This window comes from Channa argus, chromosome 17 (assembly GCF_033026475.1).
Source record: "Channa argus isolate prfri chromosome 17, Channa argus male v1.0, whole genome shotgun sequence".
In the NCBI taxonomy this organism is placed as follows: Eukaryota; Metazoa; Chordata; class Actinopteri; order Anabantiformes; family Channidae; genus Channa; species Channa argus.
In genome coordinates this window covers 14,945,902-14,959,034 of record NC_090213.1, presented here as the reverse complement: position 1 = coordinate 14,959,034, position 13,133 = coordinate 14,945,902, and the positions used below count along the sequence as shown (strand labels likewise).

The 13,133-nt window shown below is 37.8% G+C and overlaps 1 protein-coding gene across 2 annotated transcripts in view; it reads right to left on the bottom strand.

The window, feature by feature from the left end:
* The window catches only part of pak5 (p21 protein (Cdc42/Rac)-activated kinase 5), a 58,010-nt gene that overhangs the window by 32,927 nt on the left and 11,950 nt on the right, over positions 1–13,133 (bottom strand). The window contains exon 1 of one of the 2 annotated variants that reach the window (XM_067482167.1): positions 5,548–5,922. The exons of the other annotated variant lie outside the window; for it this stretch is intronic. The gene's annotated coding sequence lies outside the window, so the exon portion shown is untranslated. Of the gene's footprint in view, positions 1–5,547; positions 5,923–13,133 lie in introns of those variants that run through there. 2 annotated transcript variants of the gene reach the window in all.

The window sequence follows — 13,133 nt, the reverse complement described above, 5'->3', positions numbered from 1 at the left end:
ATAGTTGATGCACTGAAGCAAAAAAAAAGTAATGTAGAATTTTTATTCTAACGTTTGATACAGCATGCAGCTATAGTCTGGAAAACCATGCATGGCAACTGCACTGCTCCTGCCTGTGGTTACACCACTATCATAAAAAGCTGTTGGGAAATCCCATCCTTGTATTGGTGGTTTGGGTGAATGAATGATCCAGTCATAAGAACAAATGTCATGGTGTTGTTGTTATTGTGGCTGTGAATGGAAGCGATTGTGTTGTTGTTTTCTAAGAGGCATTGTCCAAAGAAAATGCCCCACCCCTTCTCAATTCTCTGTCTCACTCATATTTGAAATGAACATTAGCATGTCTGAAACAAACATTTTAGTTCCTGTCAATATGAAGCTTTCTGTTCTTGTATGGTACATATGCTGGCACATTTACTGCTCAAAACTTTTAACGTAGAAAAAGCTGAATCTTCAGCTGACTTTGGTGGCTATTTCATATTGAAAGACTGAGATGAAATCTTCCTTTCAAAACCTTTATTCAGTTAACCATTTACATAAAAGTCTATAATAAAATAGTTTTGTCCGCATAGTGTTACACTGTAATATGACTGTATATATAAAAATATTACTAAAGTAGAGCTTCAAATAATAGCTTCACATCACCTTGGCTAGCACAAAGTGAACAATCCAGTCCTAAACAAATATTTTTCCCAATCTAACCTATGACTCAAGAAATTAATGTAGTAAGCTAATGTGGAGACGCTGCCAAGTAACTACAAGAAATCTAGTTAGCCTAATTTGCTGGTGTGAAGTCCCTTTTACAGATAAACGCAGTTTAATTTTTTATTTATTTTTTACTGTGGTTTGGGTTTGTACAATTCACCAACCTCAAAATTACACAATGGTACAGCAGCCCTTGTATACAGTAGCTTCAATATGTGGAGATTCAGGGTCAACTTTATAAAAGTTGAATTGCTCTATAGAATAGGACCATCATATGACCAGAATAATCTAGGCAAGGTGCTATTAACTCTTCATAGCAGTGTGCTAAATCTTAAAAATGAAAAACTCTTTTGGGTTGGCAGTATCTCTTGAGCAGATGCAAAAGTCACCAATAATTTCTATATGTAACTTTGAACAAATAAGCCAAGACATATAAAGCATGGAACTCTTCCTTAATAATTTCCTTTGCTGCCCTGCAGGGTAGTTAATACCTCAAACAGGAAAGATGGAGTGATACAATCATTGGCCACTTCATTAGTCACACCTAGTACTAATGCAATCCAATCTAACAGCCCATTCCCATCCCCAGCTGTGCAGTACCAGTCTGAGCCTGGTGGACATTGAGGAGGGCATCAGGCATAAAAACTGTGCCACATCAACATACGGAAATTTACCGCTGTGGCTCACGAGATAAGCAGAATGGACAAAAATAAATAAATAAATAAACATAATAAAGTAAAGTATATTAAGATATGTAGAGAAAACCCAAAATAATCCCCCTTGAGCAAGCCCTAGGCAACAGTGGAGAGGAAAGCCCTAGGCAACAGTTTTCTTCCTTTAATGGAAGAAACCTCCAGCAGAAAGTAGGCTCCAGGCTCAGATTGGGGGGCCATCTGCCTTGACCGGTTGGGGTGAGTGTAAAGTGGAAGGGGAGGGAAAAGATCAACAAAAGCAACGACAAAACATCGAGCAGGTTGGTTGGACCAGTAGCTGCACACTGGAAAACACACAGCTCCAAAGCCGGGGACACCTGCAGAAAGAGGAAGACAGAGAAGGAGAAGGACAACTACCGTAGAAAGAACAAATAAGTTAATGCCATACAGTGGTGACAAATAAATGTGGGGTGAAAGAAGGATGAGAGGAGGTTTAGTGCATTTAGTCCCCGGCAGTCTAAGCCTTTTGCAGCATAAGTATAACTATAAGCTTTATCAGAGATGAAGGTTTTAAGCCTAGACTTAAAGGTAAACAGGGTGTCTGTTTCCCAAATCTGAACGGTTCCACAGGAGATGAGCTTGATAGCTAAAGGCTATCAAGGCCTCCAATTCTACCTTTGGAAATTCTGGGAACCACAAGTAGACCTGCGTTCTATGATTAAGGTGTTTTTTTGGAATGATATGGTACTAAAAGGTAGCCAATGTAGAGAAGCTTGTGAAAGTGAAATATGATCTCTGTTGCTAGTTCCAGTCAGTACCATTGCTGCAGGATTTTGGATTAATTGCAGGCTTTTTAGGAAGTTAGTGGGCCATACTGAAAGTGGGGAATTACAGTAGTCCAACCTTGAAGTAACAAATGCATGGACTAGTTCTTCAGCATCACTTTGAGAAATTTTGTTTCTAATTTTGCCAATGTTCAGTAGGTGGAAGAAGGCTTTTCTAGAGGTGTGTTTTATGTGTGAGGTAAAGGACAAATCCTGGTCAAAATAACTCCAAGGTTCCTTGCAGTAGAGTTATGCCATCTAGAACAATGGTATGGTTGGACATCATATTTCTGTGATTTTGAGGCAATTGAAAATATGACAAATGAATGACTTGTAAAAGTGGAATTAATGGCAGAGCTTCTGTATTAGATAGCATTAGATTGTACAGGTGTGCCTAATTAAGTGGCCAGTGAATGTAGGTTTAAAAAGTAGGCGATGGGTGGAGAAAGTACATATAACAATAACATTAGAGAGAGACAAAAATGTATAGTCATGGAAAGAGAACTGTAGAGGTGATCATATCCGGTGGTCCAATAATTATCCACTTCAGAGATGGTTATATGACGAAACCTGACCATTCCCTGACAATAAGCCATTTAGAAATTACATTCACTAAATACAATCAAAAAAGAAAACAACATAAAGCTGAAAAGCCATTTCTGAAAGAGAAGGAGTCTGACATAAGGTAATTCTCAAATATTTTGTAAATTAATTCCAAAGTTGCCTTCTGCAGTCACTGCAGAGAAACACACAGTGTTTCAACAGGGCTTGATCACAGCCATGCACTGAATCATCAGCTGACACATGCAGTAGCTGAAGTGCTTGTTATCTTAGAGTGGTGCACCAACAAAAACACAAATACGTCCAGTAATGAGGGATCCAAATATTAACCAGATCTGAAATTGGGGGAAGTTAAGACTACAGCTTTTACTTCCTTAGTCAAACACTGATCTTTTTTCTCATCTAAGTGTAGCATGCATTAAGGATTACGCCTATAACCCACGTTGCTTTATGGGATCATTATTTATTTATGTACATTATAACTAGGAATAATCAACTGAAATTGCTAGGGACCAGCACCAAGGGCCACACCTGTTTGGGTGGGATTCAATCCTGCAGTCTTCTGCATCCCAACCCTGTTCTACCAGGCCCCCCTTCATGTTTCATGTACATTATAACCATGTTTATTTAAGACCGTTTTACTTGTTCTTGTTTCAAAACATACTCAAAAACCTTTGGGAAAGTAACTGAAATTATTTTTCAACCCAGACTTCAGAATTTCAGCATTAGCAGTAGCTTCCAAGCTACAGTTGATAAAATTTACTAGGTAAAGTTGTAACATTAGTCGACAATCGACAGATGTCAGCTAGAAATAAGAAGTCTGCTTTTGTTATTTCTGTTTGAAATCAAAGACAAGTCGTTTTTAAAAAAAATGGTGGCAAATTTTTGTGTACATTTATTGGTAACACTGCCAGCTTTATAACAAACTACTTACTATGTGCTGAAACAAAAAGCCCAACAGGCAAAAAGAACTACAGCATGTGAATAACAAAAAGATAATATTTGATGCAATGGGTGGCCAGGTTTCGGGAGTCACCAGTTCTCTAGCTATGCTCCTGTGACTGCGTTCTCTAAGGAGCCATAGTGTAGATGAAAGCCCCTGACCTAGATGGTATTTCTTGGGAATGAGATTATTGAGGGCTAGTAGGGCTTAAGTCGTCTAGGCCAAGCTCAAATGCTAAGAGAAACAAAGCACATACAAACACACACAAACCACTGAAGGCATGTAAGACAGCAGATGGGGTGCATGTTTGTTTATGTACTCACACATTCCAAACTTACACCAGCAAAGCTTTTAGCAGCTGCCCTGTCACAATAGTGGAAACAGGTCTGGACTGAGATGTACTTTAAGTCGGGGAATTGCCTCCATGTAGAGGCCAGAGGAACTACTTACTGCACAACATCTTCAGGCTGCCACATAAGCACCTTCTGAGCTGTAATTTATGGGCAGATTGTAAAGCACTTTGTGACAAACACCTGCAAGGTTATTCTGTGGCAATTTAATATGTTAATATGTGTTAATATGTGGCAGAGAATATTACAGTATTTGTGTACGATTGGAGTGAGTCTAGCATTCAGTTATAAATCACAGCTCTAAGGGCCCCAAACTGGAGTGAGGGTTGAAAAACAAAAAATGCATATAGTTCTGCCACATTAATGCGTGCCCTTTGAATATGTGGAAGGAATATATTTTGATGTTCCTGTCACTTTCTGTGTGCTTTCACAAGAAGGATTACATAACGTCATGTATACATATACAAATACACTTTTTAAAGACATAAATAGAAAGATACTCAGTCACGGAATCAGAACAAAACATTCACACTGAAAACTAATTTAGGGTTGTAGGAACCCATACAAACCACACAGACACACACACATTAAAAAAAAGGACACAAACATACTTTAAGTGGCACCTAGCCCCAGATCAGAGATCCTGACTCCCAGGCTGATTTGTCTCCAAACCATCTGTCACCATCTGAGCCTCCACAGGCATTTCCCCTCTCATACAACACCTAAACACACACACACAGACACACTTTTACTGGAACCTGCTCCATGTTGGCGTTTGTGTTGACTATGCCTTGTATATAGAGTGTGTCTATTTTTGATTTCTAAGTGCGTGTCAATGCTCTGCGGAAACATGGTGTATTTATGCGTTTTCAAAACACCACATTAATTTTGTATCCTGGTATTGCAATTCCCAAGAATAATTTCATATTGGATGCAAAACATACTCTCATGCACAAATACACTGCCTGCCTCTCATCTTTGGCTGTCTACAGGAAAAAGGAGGGATCCCTAATTTAATTAAAAGGTCAAATGTTTCAGAGCTAAATAACAAAACATTTTTCTTCATTATATTATCCTTTTAACAGTGCAGCTTTACTGGGTTTGAGTGACAGACACTGTATAAGGTAAAATCTAATTTGTTCCAGCATCCTCATCAATAGTGTCTTTGTCCTGCCCTGTTGTGTATCCTTTATTCTGTCCTATTTGCATTCTCTTGTTCTTTTTTAATTTATTTCTTCAGAATTTTTTATTGCCTTAAAATCAGCTTACACAAACATGCATTTTACCTTTCATTTCTTGTGATGTATGTCTAGAGCAACTTCAGCTGGGGAAGAGGCTTCACTATCATTTCAAGTTTGTAATATCTCTCATTCACATATTTAAAGCCCTGGAATTATCAGGAAGCTTCTGCATGTTAAATGATAGCTATAATGAATACTGTACATCTCATCCTAATCTTCTAAAATTTGTATTTCATACCACAAATAAATGCAATATATCACAGCTCATACCTGGAAACAAACTGATGGTTTAATTTAACCAATCAATGTGCTCTGGATAAGACATGGTGAAAAGTCTGGGACAATCAGAGCCTCCTCAAACGTGTTTTGATGAAAAACTGCACCTCTTTTAAATCCATTGTGCACCTCAATTTTCTATTAATAAATTATGAAGCCACGAGTCTCCTGCTCAAACCATGATTGTTGAATTAAAAGCCAATCATTCCCTAGAACAGCAACACTTCAGCATAATCACTGAATTGACAAATCAGGTCAGACCCAGGACCATCTGCAGCCCTCAGTGAGCTAGTACTACTGCTAGCCTGCTGTTACTGTGCGTCTCTCGCTGCCTGCCTCTGATAACTCCCAATGTGAGAGGCACAGGGCACAAAAAGTGCCTACGCCAGCAGCCTAGGCCAAGGCACAGCCAGACAGCTTAAACTCATACCCATCCCATTTCACTTTCATTGTTTGTATAACTGGGTTTGACCGACCACATCCCAATCTCAGCAACCCCTGACCTTCACTGTCCTCGTCCCACTAGTCGGTCTGTCAGCAGAACCACAAAAACAACAGAGAGCGTAATTGTCCTCTGTTCCCACAATCCACAGTATGGTGCTAGTGTCCTGGCTGTTGTGTCAAACACATACAATTACACACACACACACACACACACACACACACACACACACACACACATACACAAAAAACAAAGCTGTCTCCCACTTACGCCAGGATGTGTGTATATCAACTTTCATGTCAAGAGCTGCACCACCAGGCACCCTATCACTGCTTCTTTCACAAGGCGAATTACAGAGAAGACGGAGGAGATAAGACTGCAAAAAGGGAAAGAAACAGCTGGTCCAGTCAGCAGCTGTGACAGAGTCTGGCCATTTGCCAATGCTAAGCAGACATTTAGTAGTGGCCCTGGCTGACAGCAAACACACACTCACACAAGCAGGGTTGATGCTGTCATGATCACAATGTATTGTATTTATTCTCCACAAAGAGAAAGAGTGAATAAAGGTAGATGCGAGTATGGTATGGGAAAGTACACAGCAAACCTCTGGAAGGCTGTGGACCAAATTGCAATATGGTAAATTACTTAAACACAAGTGAAAGAAAAGAAATGTACACTTTATAGTGTTTTGTTTTTGCAAAGTTACAAAGAGATCAGGATTAGTTTAAATAAACTTAGCTTGTGTTGTAATAAAGACATTTCTTTGGCTTTTTCCCTCTCTCATAGCCAAAAACAAATAAACATGTAGAGGAGTAATGTAAGTGCTCTGGAGGTGAGGAGCTACTGAAGTGAAATATAGAATTATACCCCACACTCCCAACGTAGCAATTTGGTACCCTCCACAAGATTCTCACTGACATTTCACTGCTGAGGGAAAGGATCAGCTAAAGTTGTTGCTGTATTCACGTGTGGTAACCTAATAGATGAATATAGCAGGGAGAGGCTGACTCTAGAAGGTACTGAAAGATGGGAAGAGTTATCTAAATGAGATCTCTGCCGTCCTGAGGACAGAAGAGTATGTGTGACTGTTACAGATTGAGTTTGTGCACATGTGGGAAGTGAAAAAAAAAAGCATGACAGTATTTCACAGTTTTTATATGATAAAATCTTCCATGAAACGTCACAGTATTTTAGCATTTCTGCCCTATGAAGAACCATGTAATGGACATTTTATTAAGGATTTAGATTTAGTTTTAAAGGACCTGACTGACCAGTAACATCCACCTGTAGCCTAGACATGCTTTTCCTCGAGCCACATAGCACAGCTCCTCCTGAGGCATTTCCAAGGTAGATGGTCGGAGTCTGTTTGTTGTATTTTCATTTCAATGCAAGGAAGTTTTGCTCTCAGAAATCTACTGTGTAACCTTGACACAACTTCTTTGTGACCACATAACCCACATAAAGTTCATGACCATAGGTTAGTTGCTATTTCACCCAGTATGTTAACTGCCACGCTAGGGACAATAAAACTCTGGACTCAATGTATGCCAATGTCAATGTACACCTCTGCCTCCACTCCTGCCTCTTGGCCACTCTGATCACCAGCCTGTTCACTTGGTTCCTTTAGTTTAGAGAAGTGAGGAGTTGGATAGAGGCCAATGTGCAGCTGAGAGACTGTTTTAACACCACAGACTGGGACATTCTCTGCGGTCCACACGGGGAGAACATTGACAGTCTTACACGCTGTATCACAGACTATACTTTTGTGTTGAGAACACTGTGCCATCCAGGAAAGTACAGTGTTTCCTAACAACAAGCCTTAGGTGAGACCTGACCTAAAGATCTTGCTGAATGAGAAGAACAGGGCTTCCTTTTCAGTGGACAGGGAGGAGGTGAACAGAGTCCAGCAGGATCTGAAGAAGATCAGGACAAATTTAACCAACTCCATCTCTCTCTCTCTCACACACACACACACACACACACACACACACACACACACACACACACACACACAAGAGTGGACCTATAGGGTGTGTGTTACTTCTCTAAACACTTGAAGAGCATTGACTTTATCATTTTCTACAGTTGGCACATCACAGAAACATACCTAAACGCATCCATAAGTTTGTATGATGTTCATCAAAACAACCAATGGACATACAACATTCTGGTGTCTTTTTGAAAGGAGAGGTACTAGAATTTTTAAATGATTTCAAGTATCTTAGGTTGACACTGGATTTAACACTAAATTTCAAAAACCATGTTAAAAGGGTATCAAACAGTAAAATTCAATCTACAAAAATTAAAACAGACCAGGCCATTTATAAGATTTGGTGCTGCACTCTATGATCCTATTACATATTGATTACTGTATCACAAGCTTGTCACTAAGAGGTGTACACACAGTGAAAATAATAGAATCACTTAACATTTATTTGAATGTCCTCAATAAAAAACACTTTCATTTCACCATTGTAATATTTGAATTATATAGTATAATCTTTGGAATTTTGAGATAGCTTCACTTATAAAAAGGTGTTACAATAACTCGCCCCACCTGCTCTTTTCAGAAACTTGAGAAGCAGTCAGACATAAAGAGAATGACTGTGAATGTGTTATTTATTAGACGATGGTCAATGAAAACCAGTCTTAGTGGATGGATTTCTATAATGTCCACGTCTTACTATACATTAACTGATGGCAAAAAAACATAACTGACATGATTTGTAAAGTATCCAGTGACCTCTGTTAAGTTATATTACTTTTGCTGATTCCAACACATAATGTTAACAAGTATTTCTCCGATATGTAGACTTATAGATAAACTTTTACTGTGAGTTTAATATTAATAGCTTTATTTAACAAAAGGACTAGAAATTGTAGTTCTCTCTGTCCATCAGCTTCTCATCTGAACAATGAATACAGAAACTAGGTAACTCCAGAGGCTTCAGTGTTTCTTCTTAAAAATATTGTTACTTAAATGTTGTATTCACTAAAATAATTATTATACAATATTTAGATGACACAAATTGATAATCAACATTTAAACTAAACATGTTTAGAACATTTTGAAAAATTATTAATAATGGCTATCATTTGTATATTACATCTTAATTTCAACTGATTCAACCACATTCTATGACTGCACATTAGTGATAATGATTAGAATAGGTGATTAACTATCTGTCAAATGATGCTTGAAAAGCAAACCATGGCCTACAGCCTCAGACCATTAAAAACTGTGTGCTTCCTGCTGATGGCTTTCTATCCTAAAATCACTCTGTTCTTTGAAAGCCTTCTCCTTTCCACCCCATTATCTACACAAGCATGTTAAACCCTCAACTTAATCGTTTATTATTGATAGCTCTGTAAGAGGCCTTTCACCCATGTGTTATGGGAAAATGGTTAAGGCTGAGTTGTAAAAGATGTAGGTTAAAGATTTGTGGAGCCAACTATTGTGTGACACTGGGCAGAACAACGTGAGCCGTTTATGTGTGGGACATATGGTTGTGCATAAATGATAAACCTTTCCTTAAGTTTCCTTAAGACATGACTGATGTTCTTACCATGCAGGAATAGGACAGCTGGATCTTTCTATATGAACACAATAGTCTTTGACAATAAATATTTTAACATTTGTCTTCCTCCCAGTTCATGCTGATACACTTCAGCATGAACTAGGAGGAAGTTATGCATATGTATCACATGATACATATGCATGTTACAACAATGGAGGCCGTTAACTTCAAATGTGGTTAAAAAGGCCCTCCTCAAGTTGACTTGTCTTAACATCAGAAACTTTAACAGGTATTTTAAGCATGTACTTGATGGCTAAATAAATGACAGTGTCTGGGGCTAGAGACAAAAGTCCTCACCACGATCATCTTTTAACTCAGCATAGAGCTGGCAAATTTTATCTGGCCATGAAAAATAATTCTGTACAGTAAGTCATTAGCTAGTTAGTCAACTACTGTTTGCAGTGCAGTTTAAGCAACCCGGGTCACAGAAACTTGACATCTCCGCTTCGCATTATGAAAAGTTTAGGGGCATATTTCTACTAAAAAGTCGCAAAATACATTTCAGATTCAGTGGTCATGTACCAATCACAGGGTTGATTGTTCAATCCCCAGTTACTCTTGACCATATGTTGTCTGACCTTGGGCAAGACAAACTCCAAGTTGCTCCCAGTGGCTCAGGCTAGTGCCTTGCATGGTGGTTTTGCAGTTCCGTTGTCTGTGTGTGAATATGTCTGCATGTGAATGGGTGAATGAGAAGCAACACTGCAACATGCTTTGGGTAACAATAACATAGTAAAGTGTTAAATAAATGCAGACCATTGACCATTTAAAGGAAATTATCATAAACTTTAAACAGAGAAATAATGGGGGATCGTGTTCATTGAACAGGCAGGTGATTGAGGACATCTTGATTCTGCAACAGTGACTTGGTCATTATTGAGTATGAATAATTACAATTATTTGTATAAAAGATAATAAACATTTTATGTGAAACAACCATGATATAATTTAAATTTAATCTTGATTATGCAACAATGACCAGTGGGTAGTATTGAGTATTATTATTTACACATATTTGAATGAAACATAACCATTTCTTGTGAAACAACTATAGAATAATTTACATGTAACCTTCTGCTAAATTTGTTTTAAAAACGTAACTTCCACAAAACATAATTTAAATCCTCTATGTCACTATAAACTTCAACCATAGCAAAATGAATGATTAATGTTCAACCTCAACCTCAACCTTCGAAATTGAAACTGTTTTGCTATTTAATTGTGCTGGGGAAAAAAAGGTAAGTTATCTCAACAATACAAGCCAGTATGGTTTACAGCTGTACCATTAGCCCACTCATGAAAGAGGAACGATAAGTCTAATCTACAGACATGTGAGCTCCTCCCCTTCCACTATTCATTCATTCTTCAAGGCACTTACATCCCATTGCCTTCTCTTCCACTCTACTTGTCTTTAGCTATGGACGGTAAATGGACACTCATACCTGTTGACATAAATCACTCCTGTTTTGTCAGCATTGAAAAGTGAAGGCTACTTTTATCACATAGAGAGTTCAGTGATGTACAGGAGAAAACCCATCTTTGATTGAGCCTGGGTTCAATTAAGCCCAGCCCAACAGCTTGATGGCATAAAAACAATCCCGCTCATGTGGTAGAAGGAAAGAACAAAAAGAATTGTCCATTCCATTAGTGCTAAAATGCTAATACAACTAGATGATTAAACAGTATAGTTTTCGGTGTTGTCCATGAGTAGCCCATTAACCACTTACTGGATTAGGTTTCTTTCTACTTTTATTTCTTTCCCATCTGAGGTCTGTGAGATAATACAGTATGCAGCAAGCAAAATGGAAAACCTTGTCCAAAACAATGACTGGACATAGCCTGGATCTGCTTTGATTATTTTGTGTTTTTAAGTTACCGAAGTCACTTTATGAAAATGTTTTCCTCTTCATTAAATTTCTGTTTGTTCACTGAATATAGATGGTGTATGTGCAATCTGTGCCTCTATTAAATTATCCGTAACAAACAATATGACCAAGCAAAGAGGAGAAACTGTGTTATAAATTGTTAACAGGAGTGATTAGTGTTGCAGGAAGTGAATTAATTTTGAGAGTGTGGAATTACTGCAAGAAGGATGTTAAATGAGGAGATGGTTTTCATTAATAAGAGGCCCAGTGTCCGCCAACAAAGAATCTGCTGTTACTTTTAAAACTGCAGATTCATATCACTTTTTTGTACAGAAGCTTAATAATAACAGTTCGACCAGTTGTACACATGTTCTCTCATACATTTTACAGCACAATAATTGTTTCAGTGCAGGGCTTATTGCTCCTTATAGAACCCTATAAACATCAATGTATATAGCAAAAGCAGTTAACTATCACATGGAACTATGTGAAAAAATCCATTGTTACTCATAGACTGAAAGTCAAAGCTCGTTGGTTTCACTTTATTGCAAATTGTTTCTCATAGGCTTTGTCTGCTGTCTAAAATAACTAGAAATAGCATGGAGATTTTTTCAGTTTTGGCGCAGCACAAATCTAGTGTGGACATTTAAAATGCAAATGTAAAACAATGTCTACAATAACTATAAAATCTATGTTACATACAGTAGACACTATGTAACCATAGAGTACTGTATAATATACTTCACTGGATATGAACCAAGCAAAATGTTAAAGGCCAATGAAAATCATTAACACTAACACAGAGATAAAAACAATCAGTGCTTAAAAGTATCAGCTCTATTGATCTAACAAGCAACAATTCAATTTAGGCAGTGGCCCAAAAACAATATACTGTACAGTACCTGTTCAACGCAGACCTAGACTAAGAACAGGAACCAAAATCATCCAGCGCAAAAATAAGCTCCTGGCTCAGGAGCACCTAATTAGAAACATCTGCATCGTTTCTCAGTCCTCTTTCATCAAAAGGTAAGTTTTGTAATTTGTTGTCATTTGTTCTTTGTAACAGTCCCTTATATTTCAGCCGGATTGCTTTTCTCATGAATTGTGTGTTAACACTGTATGGACATTTTGATGAACATGAAGGGGTTGAAACAAAATGTGACTGACTAATGTATGTCCTGTATATGACAAAAGGTATTTACTGAAAAAACTTAAACCTGCATAAAAACTGAGCTAATCAAAAAGAGGTCAATGATCAAAAATAATTTCTTTAAGAAGCTAAGAAAGCAATCAACAGGGTGCCTACAGTAAAACAATAGAGTCTAAAGACAACACAGACTCATGTTCCAGAAAAACAAATACATACTGACATGACAAAAACCATGAGCTGAGATTTATCTATTGTTGATACCCATGTTGATTATATAAGCTGATGCATTTGAATATCAGTGTTGGACAAATCCACAACCACTGCAGAGATGGGAGCATAACGAAACATACAAATACACAGACCTGTTTCTTGTTTATTTCAATGAAATTCAGCAGCAGCTGAAACAAACAAATGAGAATTAACATACTCTACTTACTATTCAGAGTCTCTAGAGCAGAGTCAATTTGTATTCTGAAAGATAAACTACATAGCATATTGTATGCGATTTTACTTCTAACACACAATATTAGAGAAGTACAGTAGCT